We start from the raw sequence: 13,449 nt of genomic DNA on the forward strand, positions 1-13,449 counted from the left end.
ACTCATCATCTCTTAGGATTTCTGTTTGTTTTATGGTAAACTAATGCTTCCTAACATTCAGCTTGATTCAGTTGCACAAATACAGTAGTTTGTTCTGTCCTCATCCTTGTTCTAGTAAATAGCTGCTTTTCCTAGAGAATTTTTTTTTCCCTTTAAATCAGGGTGAATCACCCCAGATGCATGGCTGTATAACAACATCCTGTATTTTTGTGTAAAATGCTACATAATGAATTTCTGCGAACAAGATTTGTGGCTTTTTTTATCACAAACTCTCAGCATGGTAGAAATCTTAGGAACCTGTCATTAAGTTCTTCATTTGGTGATTTTGCTTTACATGTCTGAAGTTGGTTTGTGATACAGATCTTGGTTAATCTGCAGTTTTTTATTCCTAAGTAAGACATTTCTCTTTGAATTAGTTCAGCTCAGGATCGTGGTTTCTGTATTACTGGAGGTGGAATAATCAAGGTGATACAAACCAAGAAGAATCAGTATGGATTGGGAGCATACTGGCTGTTTTCTTAAGGTAAAATCTTTACAGGTTCTGCCCACTTTTCAGATCAGCTGCAGTATCTTATCACTGGTGTTTCTGAATGTGGCAAAGAGGTCTGGTGAAAAGAAAATGTTTAATTCCTATGCCGGCACTGCAGCTCTTTGTGCCAAATGAAGAGCAAAGGCTTAGGCTCTGTTGCTGCTACCAGGCCAGCTGCACATTCCCTCTGTTCATTTTTGTGATCTGGAGCAAGCATTACAAATGCCTCTTTCTGCACTTAGTCATGTTTTGTTCCGAATGTGTTGAGTCAGGACAGTTGAGGCAGACCTGTCTGTCCTCTCAAAGGAATCGCTCTCCTATAAAGTCTTCTCCCAGGCAGCTAGCAACAAGATAAGAGGACACAGCTTCAAGCTTTGCCAGGGGAGGTTTAGGCTGGACATTGGGAGGGATTTCTTCATGGAAAGCATCATTAAACATTGGAACAGGCTGCCCAGGGAAGTGGTGGCGTTACCATCCCTGGAAGTGTTCAAGAAATGACTGGATGTGGCACTTAGTGCTATGGTTTTAGTTTACAAGGTGGAGATCAGTCAAAGATTTGACTCAATCTCAGAGGTCTTTTCCAACCTAAATGGTTCTGTGATTCTGTATAAGTTCTGTTCTCATCATGGCAGGTAAACAGCAGCCTCCTCTGCCTTGACCATTCTCCAGCTCTTCAACACAGTAGTTTCCCAAATTTTCCTCATAGCAATATTCTCTGATGGCAGGTCCTTCTCCAACCTTCTCCAATCTATGCAAAGCTGTAGTTAGGCCCGTTCTTGACTACATCCCCAGCTGTAGCCTAGGATGGCAGCTTCTTTCCTGCGGGGGACTGAAGTAACCTTGTAACACTGCAACTCCATGTATGCACAATTCTAACACTGGATTTGAAAGAATTTGATAAAAGCAAGTATTAGTATTTTGTCCAGGATGAACTTCAGGTCACTAAACTTGAAGGTTTGAAGTTATCACTGCTGAAATCAGTCCTTTTCTGGTTCCTATATATAAAAACACGCAAACAGCAAACCAAAACAACCCCACCCCAATCCATCATAAAAACTGCTAAGACATTAATAACCAACATTATTAGGAGGTTGTCAGTGGGCTATTTTAAATTGTAAAGAGCCCTTTTACATTAAAAATTAGGAACAGAAACTAGTCTCCTAAAATTTAGTTCACTAAAAGCAAGAGGAACTGTCTACACCAGCTGTGGAAACGAGTCATAGTCCATTACAGGTTGAATTATTTAATAAGCTAAATATCCCTCCCATTATTGTTTGTATAGGCATCAGTTAACAACCAAGTGAATTTGCAACTGTACAAGTATCAAGAAAGCATCCCACTTTAGTATCAACAAAATTTAAATCTGACTTACTCTAAGCTCAGGGTAATCAAAAAATGCTCCTGATGTGTAAATTTTCTTTGCTTTCCTGTCACATGATTCTCCTTCCACCTGAGAATATCTTGCATGAGCCATAGGGTGTACCCACAAATCTGCAGTGACACCAATGTCTTAAGTTAATATTTCTCGTTATTCGGAATACAGTATCAGTGAAGTATAGGTATGTCTCTGAAAAAACAGAGAGAACTGTTACCATTTTTTCACTAGGAAATGCTTGACTTTTACTTTCTGGCAAAAGTCACAGCTCCATAAAAATGAGAAGCTTGGATAAAAAAAAAAAACATGCACTAGGGAAAAATGTCATGTTGCCATTACAGCACTGTATGGTAGAACTCCAAGTAATTTAGGTGAGGAAAAACATTTTGCATTGCAAACTTTAGGACATAATTATTCTATTTCACATGTGACTCTGGGTCCACACTGCTTGAAGTGAACTTTTTTACCTTACACTGTTTATTACTGGGAAGCTACTCAAAGAATAAATGAAAGCCAAGAGACTATTTTTCAATTAGGTACTGTTTGAAAACCAAACTACAGAATAAAAAAAGCCAGCAGCTGCTGAAAAACATGAGTTTGGCCGACATAACTAGAGGGGCAGCAGCATTATGCAAGAAACTGCTGATTTGGGCAAGGCACAACAGAAGTAACAATGGATTCAAGAAAGCAAAAACCTAATAAATACTGTAACTGGCCTTGGGAAGACAAAAGGAACTAAAGGTCCAGTTTGACTTTCACTTGCTATTTCAACCTGTATCTTCAGAAGTTTGAGCTCTTTACAAGCTGACATTTCCCTCTCCTTGCTTAGGTGTGACAGTTTAGGAGATGTGATACTCTTATTTCTGGAAGGAGACTTAGCCACAAGAATCACTTTCTTTCATTTTTTGACCCATTTTTCAGTTGTCTTTGACATTTTAATGGTTTTTCACATGAATATAATAGGAGGATGCAAACTGAATTTTCCTGGGAAAAGAAGGACGAACACAGTTATCTGAACCATTTATATTGAGCTAAGAAGAAAATTCTGACTTGTTGAGGCAAATTTATTCTGTAATTCTCCTGACTCAGCTAACAGCAGGTAACGAACCACTTCTACACCAAGAAGTAGCTCTCAGGAAAAAAAAAACCCAAAAAACAACAAACCAGCTTCCACAGCTAAAGCTCCCTTCCCATATTATTTTCTTGTGGACAATTCGAGCTTAATAACCTCTGAAAAAATCATTGCAGGAAAGTCTTTCGTAGAAACTTAGTGTTTCATAAGCAAAACAAAAAAACCCTTAATTTCAAAATTAGTTCAGTGACCAGCTTCCAAAAGCCCATCTATAACATGTGATGAGGAAAAAGCAGAGATACTTAATGCCACAGTCTTTAACAGTAAGACCAGCAGCCCTCAGGGTATCCAGCCTACTGAGTTTGAAGAAGGGAACTATTTTTTTCCTTATTTTCCAAGGAATTTTCCCCCTGGCAACATACAGTGTTTAACTGGATGCTGTCTAAGATTGATGAGAAAATAGTGTTTATTACAGGTACTGTAAAATAGTTTGATATATCCTGAGAGTTTTGCTACCTCACACAGGTGTTGTAGGAATCTTTGAGCATCATCACTCTCTGTCACTTTCCTTCATGCCTGAGGGCCCCAGGTCAGATTTGACACCTGAGGTGCACAGAAACTTGAGATGAGATGTGCAAGAAGTGGAGGGGTTGGTGATTAAACTGTTTTGCATGCATTTGAGCATGCATTGCAGTCAGTTTTTATTTCTCACAGGCAGTTGCCATCAATTTGTGTTCATAATATGCTACAGTACTGCCTGTTGCTGCAGAAAATAGTCTTCTAGAATTGCTTCCATGGATGATTCTATAATGGGAGTGGGTACCTAACTTTGGTATCAGCAAAGTAAGGTATACCTAAGGGAAAAGAGGGGAAAAATTTAATAGTATCCTTAAGTTGTGAATGTGACTGTTATCTGAGCTTCCAGATGAGAACTAGACTTGGTCATGCTTGCTGGAGTCATGCCCTTCTCATTTTCCTGGGATAAAAACCTCATTAAACTGTATGAAATAATAAGAAAATCTTTGAAAGCAATTTTTCTGTTCCTTCTCATGCCACCCTTATCAAAGCACAGACATCTCTTCTGCCTTTTTTCCTCCGTCATTTATTTACTTTCTTTTCCTCAGCCTCTGACTGGCATCTCTCCTTTCTCCTTTGAAGACTCATTCAGGGCCAGTGTTAACCTGGACCTGCAGTCTTTCAGTTTAAATCTGCACTTCTGGCACAGTTACATAAAATACTCATACTGGTTCACTCTAAAGAAAAAAAAAAAACCATGTCCATCCTCTATTTTCCTTTTGCCCCATGGTGATTTTGCTCATGTTTTCCAGGTGCTTCTTTCCAATGAACTCACCAACTGCCCCATGTCAGACACTCATCTCCTCCTGTACTGTAATGATATCTTCTTACTAAGTCCTAAATGCCTTTCAGGAAATTTGGCACCCAACAGAAATGGTGTTGATGTGTGACAAGATGTGACAGTTGAGTCAGGCTCTTGGCACTTGTCTGGCTCTCTGCTATCAGCAGACCATGCAAAATCATGGTGAAGGATGAGACAAAGTAATAAGGAAAAAATCCACTTAATTTGGTTTATTTTTCTGCACTTGGCTACGGCATAATGGAAACACAGTGATAGTTCTTTTCAGTTGAAGTTCAGAATCTCACATATATTGTAGAAATAAAGGAATTGGAAACAATTGACACCAGACCTGCAGAACTGTGTATCTTTTTGGACTTGTTGAACAGGAATTTTAGGTTTTTTTGGTGGTTTGTCTTTGCAGACAGACTAGCTTGACTTGTTCCTGAAAGGATTTTTGGCCTCTGATCATAAACTGAATTGATATAACTTCTTGCAGTAATAGCAAACAAATCAAACACTCCTATTAGAAAGCCAGTGTAATTCAGAGGAAAACAAAACATCAGAAAAATAAAACAAAAAAACAAAACAAATGCACATTTAAGTCACAAGCCCTTGCTTTTGGCATGCTGTGGTCTTTTCAAAGTTTTCAAATGGCTGCATGCAAAAAAAGGTTTGAGTTATTTATACTTTCTTTACTCACCTGAACTGCTAACTTTGTCCTTTCTTTCACATTAACTACTTTATTATTACTTAGAAACACAGAAAATTGTCTGTTTGATTTTTGTGTTTAGTTTTAGCTAATTCTGTATGCTTTGTATTGTTTTACCTTGTAGGGTTTACCTACTGGGCAAAAATCACAAGAGTAGTAAAAATCCCATGTTTGTTTCACAGTATTTTCTTCATGGAAATATTCTTTGTGATGCTCTTTGCTTTTTTATTCTTATTATTTTTTACTAAAAGCTAGTTGTTTAATGACTAGATGTGGTGCACTTACATGAAACTAGTCTATATAAATGGTGATACTTAGAGAATAATGCATGCACTGTGATATCTTGAGAATATTGCATGCTGCAAGAATGGTGTTCCGTGTGTGTGAGAGAGTACACACATGTGGCCAGAAAAATGGGTCAGTGCTTGTCTCCTGGACACCTTTATATGACTGCAGTTGTGTGGAAGAATTGATAATTAAAACCCATCCCATGTCCGTTGAGCTGCATGAAGTATTAAACACCAGTTGAAGAGATTTCCTCTCAAAATATTTTCCTCACTTTCTCCCAAATCAGGGAAAAGGAATTTAGCAGAATTTACTTAGAAGCTACTTACAGATTGGCTATATGGTAATTTAAACATTATTAATGTTCAAATTAATAAACTAAGAAGTTCACAGTTTTACCGTGAAGTTTTTGCTTGGAGTGATGGTCTTTATTGCCAATCTTTAGATGTATCAAATATGTTAGCTGAAAAGTTCCTTTACATTTTCTGCTTAGGTCAGATCCAGGCCCCTTCAGTTGCTGGTCCCTGCTGAGCCTGCTGTCAGACTTGCAGTTACCAACACAGAAAAAGGACATCTTTTTTTCATGGTTCTGGGTCCTGATGGGTTTTATCCCCCAAAAATATGTAGATGGCATTGAGAGAGATCATGAATTCCTAGAGCCTTTGAAGCATAGGAGCCAGCCGTACCTGTAACCTCTATGATAATAACACTTTTCCAGGACTGTAAACTAAATGCAAATAACATGAATGATAAATTCATTTTTAAATGTCTGCAGTTTTAGCAAGTAATAAATACATCCCATCTCCCACCCTCTCACAGTAGTCTCCTCTTGATGGACCATTTTATACCATTTACTGGCTTGAATTCCTGACTTCTCTTCTAGCCAGTAACTTCACACAGAGAGAAGTTAGTGGCTGAGGTAATGTGATAGAAAATATGAACCCATTGAACTCGGACCATTTATTTAAGCAAAGGTCTTCTGAAGACAGGCAGGGAAGGGTTAGAAATCCAAAAAGCCTCCATTGAAGTGTGAGTAGATGATAAGGTGTTTGAGCTGCAGAGGTGAGGCAAAGATGCCACTGTCAGTGGTCCCTGTATGATTTTCCAAGGATCCTCAACCAACAAATTGGTGAGGTGTTGCGAGCATGTAATATTTTCCTGCAATTGAACCTGCAAGTTCAAGCCAACAACAGTAACAGCAAGGAAAGTTCATTTATAGATGTCAAAATTTTTTTTTTTTCTAGTCTGACCTATTTTCTTACATCTAGTGACCATCTGCAGAAAGAAAATTGTTGCCTCCACCTTCTTCTGGTGGTGTGACTACAGAGAGAGATTTAGGGTTCTAAAATGTCAGTGTTCTGTTTAATTTGGAGTACTCTGAAATGTGGTTTATTCTTTAACCTGGAGATTGGTGGCTCTTCACTGTTCTAGAGAGTGGAAAAGAGACTGGTTGAAACATCAGATCCAGCCAACTCAACATTTTCAAGGTAACAGCAGTGAAATCCCCAAACCAGACAGTATTGTTGTGCACCAGAAACTTCTGGCACTGCTGAACATTTCTGGCACTATTGAACTTCATGCTCTCAATTCCAGATCATGTTCACCCATGTTCACTTCCTTAGTTTGGCTAAAAACTAATTTATCAACAATGATTCTAATTATTGAACAGTGTTTCCTCCAATCCAATGAACATCCCTCTCTGCTGAAAAGACAAAAGGACCTTTTCAGTGAGCAAATTTGCAGATCGGGAATATAAAAGACACATAAATGCTGAAGTCTTCCTCTTGAGCTTCTATAACATTTCTATTGTCAGTGTTCTGATCAGTCAGAGTCATCCTCAGTAACACACAGTGCAGTCAGTGAGCGCCCAGATTGGGACAATAAACATTAAAAATGGGTGTCAGGTACCAGTAGAGGCCAGTATATACCAATTGAAATCCATCAATAGATGTGGTAGATCATAGGCTAGAAGGAAGTAGAAGCAGACTGACCCTCCTGGTGTGTCCAACACTCACAAAGCAGCAGCTGTCCTACCTTCAAGCAGAACCTTTGACATGTTATCAGACATGTCAGCAGCTGAAAGAAGTTTTGGTGTAAGCATATGCAGAGGCAAAAAAAGGAACCCAGACCAAATTTGGGAGGAAAAAAAATGGGGAAAGGGTGACTTTGAATTAATTTATTGTGTGTGTGCAGATAATTGTAGCCTCAGCCTTTGGAGAGTCAAGCTAGAAGGCAGAGTAGCAGTGCCAGTGCTGGAGAGTCAAGGCAGCAAGAAAAAGAAAAAGGAGCAGCAGCACAGGCAGCAAAGCAGAGGAAATGGAAGAGAACTGGAAAAGAGCCAAAACCACAAACATGGGGAAAAAAATGAAAGAAGAGCAAATAAAAAGAGATGATCAACAGGTGAAATCTTGTCACTTTACAGAATGACAGATGATTTAAAAAATACTTAATTCTCATTCATCAGTCCTTCTATTACTGAAGATTTTTAGTTTCGGACAAGCAGATCCATAGAAGACACAAACCCATCAAAACATGGGTGTGTTCTGACTGGACTTAACACCAAGGGACACATAGCCAGTGCATGGGGACACCCAGGAAACACACATCCCTCTGGCATCAGTCCAGCATTTACTGATTAAGGCAGGGACACAGTGGTGGAACTGGGTGGAAGTGGTTGAGTGGGGGGAGGAATTCTCAGGAATGCTGGCTGAGCAGGCACAGAGTGCTGGGATAAGCTTGCCAGGGTTTGGTCCCCAAAGGGGTGTGTATAGGAGGGGATGGCAGTAGGTTGGGATGTAGCAGGGGATTCCAGAGTCCCTGGGTTGGAATCAACATTCTTGTAGAAGCTCCTGTGTCACCTTGTGTCTCCCTGGTTGCCTTCAGTCTCTCCCAGTCACTCCAGGACCATTCCATGGCTTTTTAACACCATGCACTGTCTCTTCTTGTGGACAGGGAGGACGGGAATTGTCCCTGTCCAGGGACAGCTGGGGCTGGAGCACCTTGATCTAATTTCCAGCTTCTAGTGCTAGTTTTAGTCTAGTGTCCTCTCAAGTGCTGCCTGAGGATGACAGGATGGGACTGGAGCCATAAGGAGGCTGCAGGGACACCCCCTAACTCAGACCACCCTTGTTACTCCAGGCATGCCCCCTGGAGCAGGTGCCGAGTCCCCAAGAGACACAGAGTGCTGGTGTGGGAAAGCTGGGTTGGGTGCAGATCTTTATGGAAGATATTGTGGGAATGAGAAATCCGGAAGTTGAAGAAAATTTGCAGGTGAGCTCCTGGAAGACACAAAGGTGGGGCTCAGCAGGAAGTCCTGTATGGTACCGCTGCAGGAATAGGGTGTGCAGCAGGAGGCACTGATTTGCTTCTGATTTCTGCAAAGAGTTTGAGCATGCAAGCAAGAATGGACCCAACACCAAGGCAATGCAACCATTGCAATGGTGGTGGCTCCTCCATGAGTGTCATCCTCCATCCTGAAATGGCTCTGCCAGAATGGGATCTCATTACCACAACCTTTCCGCTGGCAAAGCCATCCGTTAGTGCCAGAAGTATTCCAACAACTGAGGTAAAAGAAAAATACGATTTTCATTCACTGGTTTAGTAAATTTTCTTCAGTTCCACATAACCATTTCCACCAATCCCTCAAAAAGGACAAGCTTTTAATGAAAAGATGCTGATTTGCAAAAGCCTCATTTTAAGACATTAAATACAGATAATACAATACAGAGCTTAGGCTGATTTCAAGCTTAGTGAATTGTTTTCAATTCTCATTTAAAAATAATCTGAAATTCACTAGCACTGAATTACTACTTCTCAGGTTCAACGAAGGTGTCACAGCAAGTTAAGTAGGTTGTGGTCTTCTTTTCACAAAGATCAAGCACCTTCCTGATGACGTGTCTTGGGACATGTCTTGATGACAAGACATTAACCACCTATGAACCTGGTTTTGTTTGCTGGTGTGTATGGGAGCAAGAACATCGATCTCATCCAGGAACTGAAGGTCACATCTGGTAGGCCTACAAAGAAAACAGGAACACTGATATCAGGAAAACAGCACTGTTTGTAAGGGAAAATACATGAAAAACATGGTTACAAGACCACTGGAACTGGTTAGTTTGGAGTTTTTTTGAGGGGGATGGTGGTGCTTTGCAAAATATTCTTGTTTGCATTATTAATATTTCCCAATACATCCCAAGATTTCCAGACCCCCAAGACCCCGCTGGAAAAGGAAACACCGACAGTCCCATTTCAGTGGAAGGACCTGACAAAACATGAAAAAGAATTTCTTCTTGACCACAGAAAATTAGTTACAACTCAGACAGAACATGTGGCATGTTTCAATCTTACTTACTCAAATAATGAATGAAACTTTCATTCACATTCTCCTACCCATTCACTCAGGCAGTTGACACCATTTCTCATAAAAAAGATTACTCCCCTGTTACCCTGGCTACATTCATTAGCAGCTGCACAAGCTACCAGAGTCTTTCCAGTCCCTGGTGTACCATAGAATAGGAAGTCTCTGCAATTAAAAAAAAAAAAATCACACAAGAAAAAATCTTAATGGAAAAGTGTCTATTATAACCCCCATCCCTAAACAACACAGCTCTCCTTAGCGAAACACTTCATGGATAACAAACACAGCAGTAACAGCTAAAGTGTGAGAAAAGTCAAAAAGGGCTCCTACACAATTCAACAAGGCAGCAAATGAAATTAATAAAGAGGATAATGTATATGTACAAAACATTGAGAAAAGATAGTAACATCCCAGAGGGACACATCCAAAAGCTGTGACATACCAAGAGGGGTGGGTACAACACAGTGGAGCCAAACAAACTTCCAGTGCAGAAGCTGAGACCAGGATAACTTAGAAATCACCTGTTCTGCATATTCATTCTCATTTTCACAAAAGGCAAGATTTGAGAATAAAGCATTTAATTGTCCTTTAAATAGCTTTAAATTTCTGGGTTTGGTCTCCCTTTGCAGGTACTAAAGAAGTAACCTAAAGCTGGAAAGGTATTCTGCATTACCATCTATTAGAAGAACCAAGATGCTGCTGCTTCAAAATATATTTCATTTCATAAAGAAGCAAAAGACAAAGATTTTCTTTTCATTGTTTGTAATACTTTCTGAAGTTACTGAAAGCAAAGCATTTAAAGTCCCATTTGAATATAACATGACTGAATTTTGCTGACCAAAAATATATAATGTTAATTAAATCTCTAGGAATTTCATTTTGTAACACAGAACTCGGCTGTTACTCCTCTGTAAGAAGTGGACAGATTCTTATTTTAGCTCAAGCACAACAAAGACTGCAAGGTTCTAATTGCAAGTTCTGTCAATTTTTAAACTGATTCTTGAGCATTTGAAAAAAAAAACAAAACAGTTTGTGGGAGAGACAAGTGGGCTTCCATGAAGCAAACTACAGTTGACTACCAGTAGGTAATTCATTGTATATGAAACTCTAAAGGAAAAAAAATCTCCAACTGCAGCTTTTAAAGGCAAGCCACCTTTAAAGAATAATCTCACTTGACAGTAAATCTCTGAACCTACATATATGCTGGTTTTCATCATTTCTTAAAATACTGCTTTTTAATTTTCTTAAAACTATGTTTTACTACTGCTAAAAAAACCCCCATTCAACAGTGCTGAAAATTTTGGAGCATTTTTGTATATTAAACAAAGCTACAACCTCAATAATGTTCCATCAGAATTTCAATGTCAGCACAAAGGAAAGGTTCACAGCAATTTTCAAATTGCTTGAGAGAAACCTGTAAGCCAAGGGAGTTGTAGATAGTCCATTATTGGAAGCTTTCATAAATAGTGTAAATGTCTCACTGATATGTTGAAGTAAAAATCTTACTGAAACAACTATTTGCATTAGCTCAACATCAGACAGATTTACTTCAATTTTCATGTGATCCCTGTGAAGATTTGAAGTGAAAATGCAAGCTGTGTGCAAACAGTGTCCATTCAAAAATCATAAGGCAATTGAGGAAGCACAGTATAAGACAAGTGCTGCAGCGTATCACTGCTATTTCATATTTTCTGAAGAAGGTATTTCCTCCACACTTAAAGCACAGCTCTGGCATAACTGACAGTAAGATTATAATTAGAGAGCAGAAATAAATGTCATTTTAGACAAGCTATGCTTTGGAATAAGTTTTTTTTCAGTTAAATTAAAATTACAAATAATCACTCTATGTGAAATAGTAAAATACATTAGTGTCTACTTCTTCCAGTAGAACACCCCATGATCTCCCATCCTTTTCCTTCCATGCATCTTCTCTATGCAGTTAGTTTTTTGCAAGATTGCTTCTGCAGTACTAAGATACAAATTTGACATGTAAGAGCAAAGATAGATAAATACAAAAAACTCCATTGAAACTGACACACATGATCTGTAATGACATTTCGATATAGTGAACACACAACAAGAATTACTGGCATTTAGCCAAGTTTTTCAAAACTACTTAAAAATTAGGTCAAGTGTTTACTTTTTTTATACATACTTAGGAAGAAGTGTTTGCGGATTTGCAAACGGACCGTTTTCATATTTATTTTCCCCTCTTGCTAAATAGAGTAAAAAAAGAATTCTGAAGATATAGGAAGTTAACAGAAAAAAATTATGGCAGGCTTTCACAGCACTAAATTTGCTTTGCATGATAACATTTAGTTTCCAGCTTTCCTCAGACAACAGGTTACTTATTCTCTTAACCGGAGTTAAGGTCTTGTGCTGATTTTCCATTACTATACATGGTAGAAAGAGCATCTCACTGCTGTTACACTTTGTAAACCTTTCAGAAAACAATGTCAGTTTGCACTTCAGGAAGAGAATTAAAACACAGATACGCAGACAGAAACACTAGGACTGCTTCACTTTGCCTGTATCCAACTTTCTGCTGCATCTTAATTCAACTGGGTGTTATAAAATTATTTGTAAGCATGAAAGAAAAGTTAATTACCCACAAAGCTGCTTCTGATGCCAAGAAAATTGATTTAGATGACAAGTTAAATCTACAGAAGTTTACAACACAAAGAGAAAGGTTCACAGCAATTTTCTTTTTGGTTCACAAGAACCAGGCCAGCCCATACATAAAAGATCCTCTGGTGTGAAGATCTCTCTGCAACTGACAACAGTTGAAAATGAAGACACTTGTGGCCAATTTATATATTGGCTGTGCCCGAATTCTTTACATATGAAGCACTGGCCTAATACACCCTGCTGCATGCAATCTGAGATTTGTGGCTTAAGCCACAAGCACCTGTTTCCAAAAAACTCATGTTAAACGGCTTGGCCCACACCTTATATAAATCAGTGCATTAAGAGTAATTACATGACAGCTCAGGCTGACGCACTGGATGGATTTGAGGGAAAACTGGAAGACTAGATTGTCATGCTGTAGGGTGCTCAGAGCTCCATGTCCTGCTCCTTGCTCCCTTTCTGTGTGCCTCTTCTGCAGCAGGAGAAATGCAGCTCAGTGATGTGGCTCTTGCCTGTGTCCCTGTCTGAGCTGGGGAAGAAAATTCAGCTGAAAGTTCAGCAGTTTCATGATTTCTACTGGAAAGCCCCACTACCTATTTTTAATCTGCAGAAAAGCCAGACATGGTATTGCTCAATAATGTGAAATTTGAAAAATGAAACTGCCATATAGCATGTAAGTGAAATTTTCTTGGGGAGAAAAAAAAAAAAAAAAAAAAAAGGCAGCCCATTGGGACATTTTCCAGTGCAGACTTTAGTATCAGAGCAACACCATCGAAGTTAATGGTGCTGTACCCTTTTATCTCTTCTTGCTCCACGCTCTTCAGAACCTTCCCAGCCACCCTTCCCCTCTGACAGCATCCATCATCGGCTGGAAATCCTGGAGGACCAGGTGAGCTGCCGAGCAGCCGGCTAGATTTGAAAAATACTGCTCTGGATGACTCAATGTGTACACACAAAAAACTCTGACACAGAAGGTGGAAGGGGCTCCTTGTGTTGACAGCGTTTCTGGTGGAAACCCTTCTAGGCTGACGAACAACTCCTCAGACTGAAACATGTCACTAATTCCCTTCCATGTGCTGCGTAGAGAGAAGTGCTTAAAAACGTGCCCATCCTGAATTACCTCTGGGCGAGCTTACT

The 13,449-nt window shown here is 39.3% G+C and overlaps 1 long non-coding RNA gene across 2 annotated transcripts; it reads right to left on the reverse strand.

Annotated features, from left to right (window-relative positions):
- Positions 1-8,965: 8,965 nt before the first annotated feature.
- Positions 8,966-13,423, reverse strand: LOC146768433 (uncharacterized). 2 transcript variants are annotated; one of them, XR_014953006.1, is made up of 3 exons: positions 12,293-13,423; positions 9,679-9,849; positions 8,966-9,343 (listed from the first exon to the last, which is right to left on the reverse strand). It is a non-coding gene; the product is annotated as an uncharacterized LOC146768433 (long non-coding RNA). The 2 variants fall into 2 exon arrangements; XR_014953005.1 differs by lacking the exon at positions 9,679-9,849.
- Between the last annotated feature and the right edge of the window lie 26 nt (positions 13,424-13,449).

The sequence above is a fragment of the Lonchura striata genome, chromosome 2 (assembly GCF_050655825.1).
Source record: "Lonchura striata isolate lonStrDom1 chromosome 2, ASM5065582v1, whole genome shotgun sequence".
In the NCBI taxonomy this organism is placed as follows: domain Eukaryota; kingdom Metazoa; phylum Chordata; class Aves; order Passeriformes; family Estrildidae; genus Lonchura; species Lonchura striata.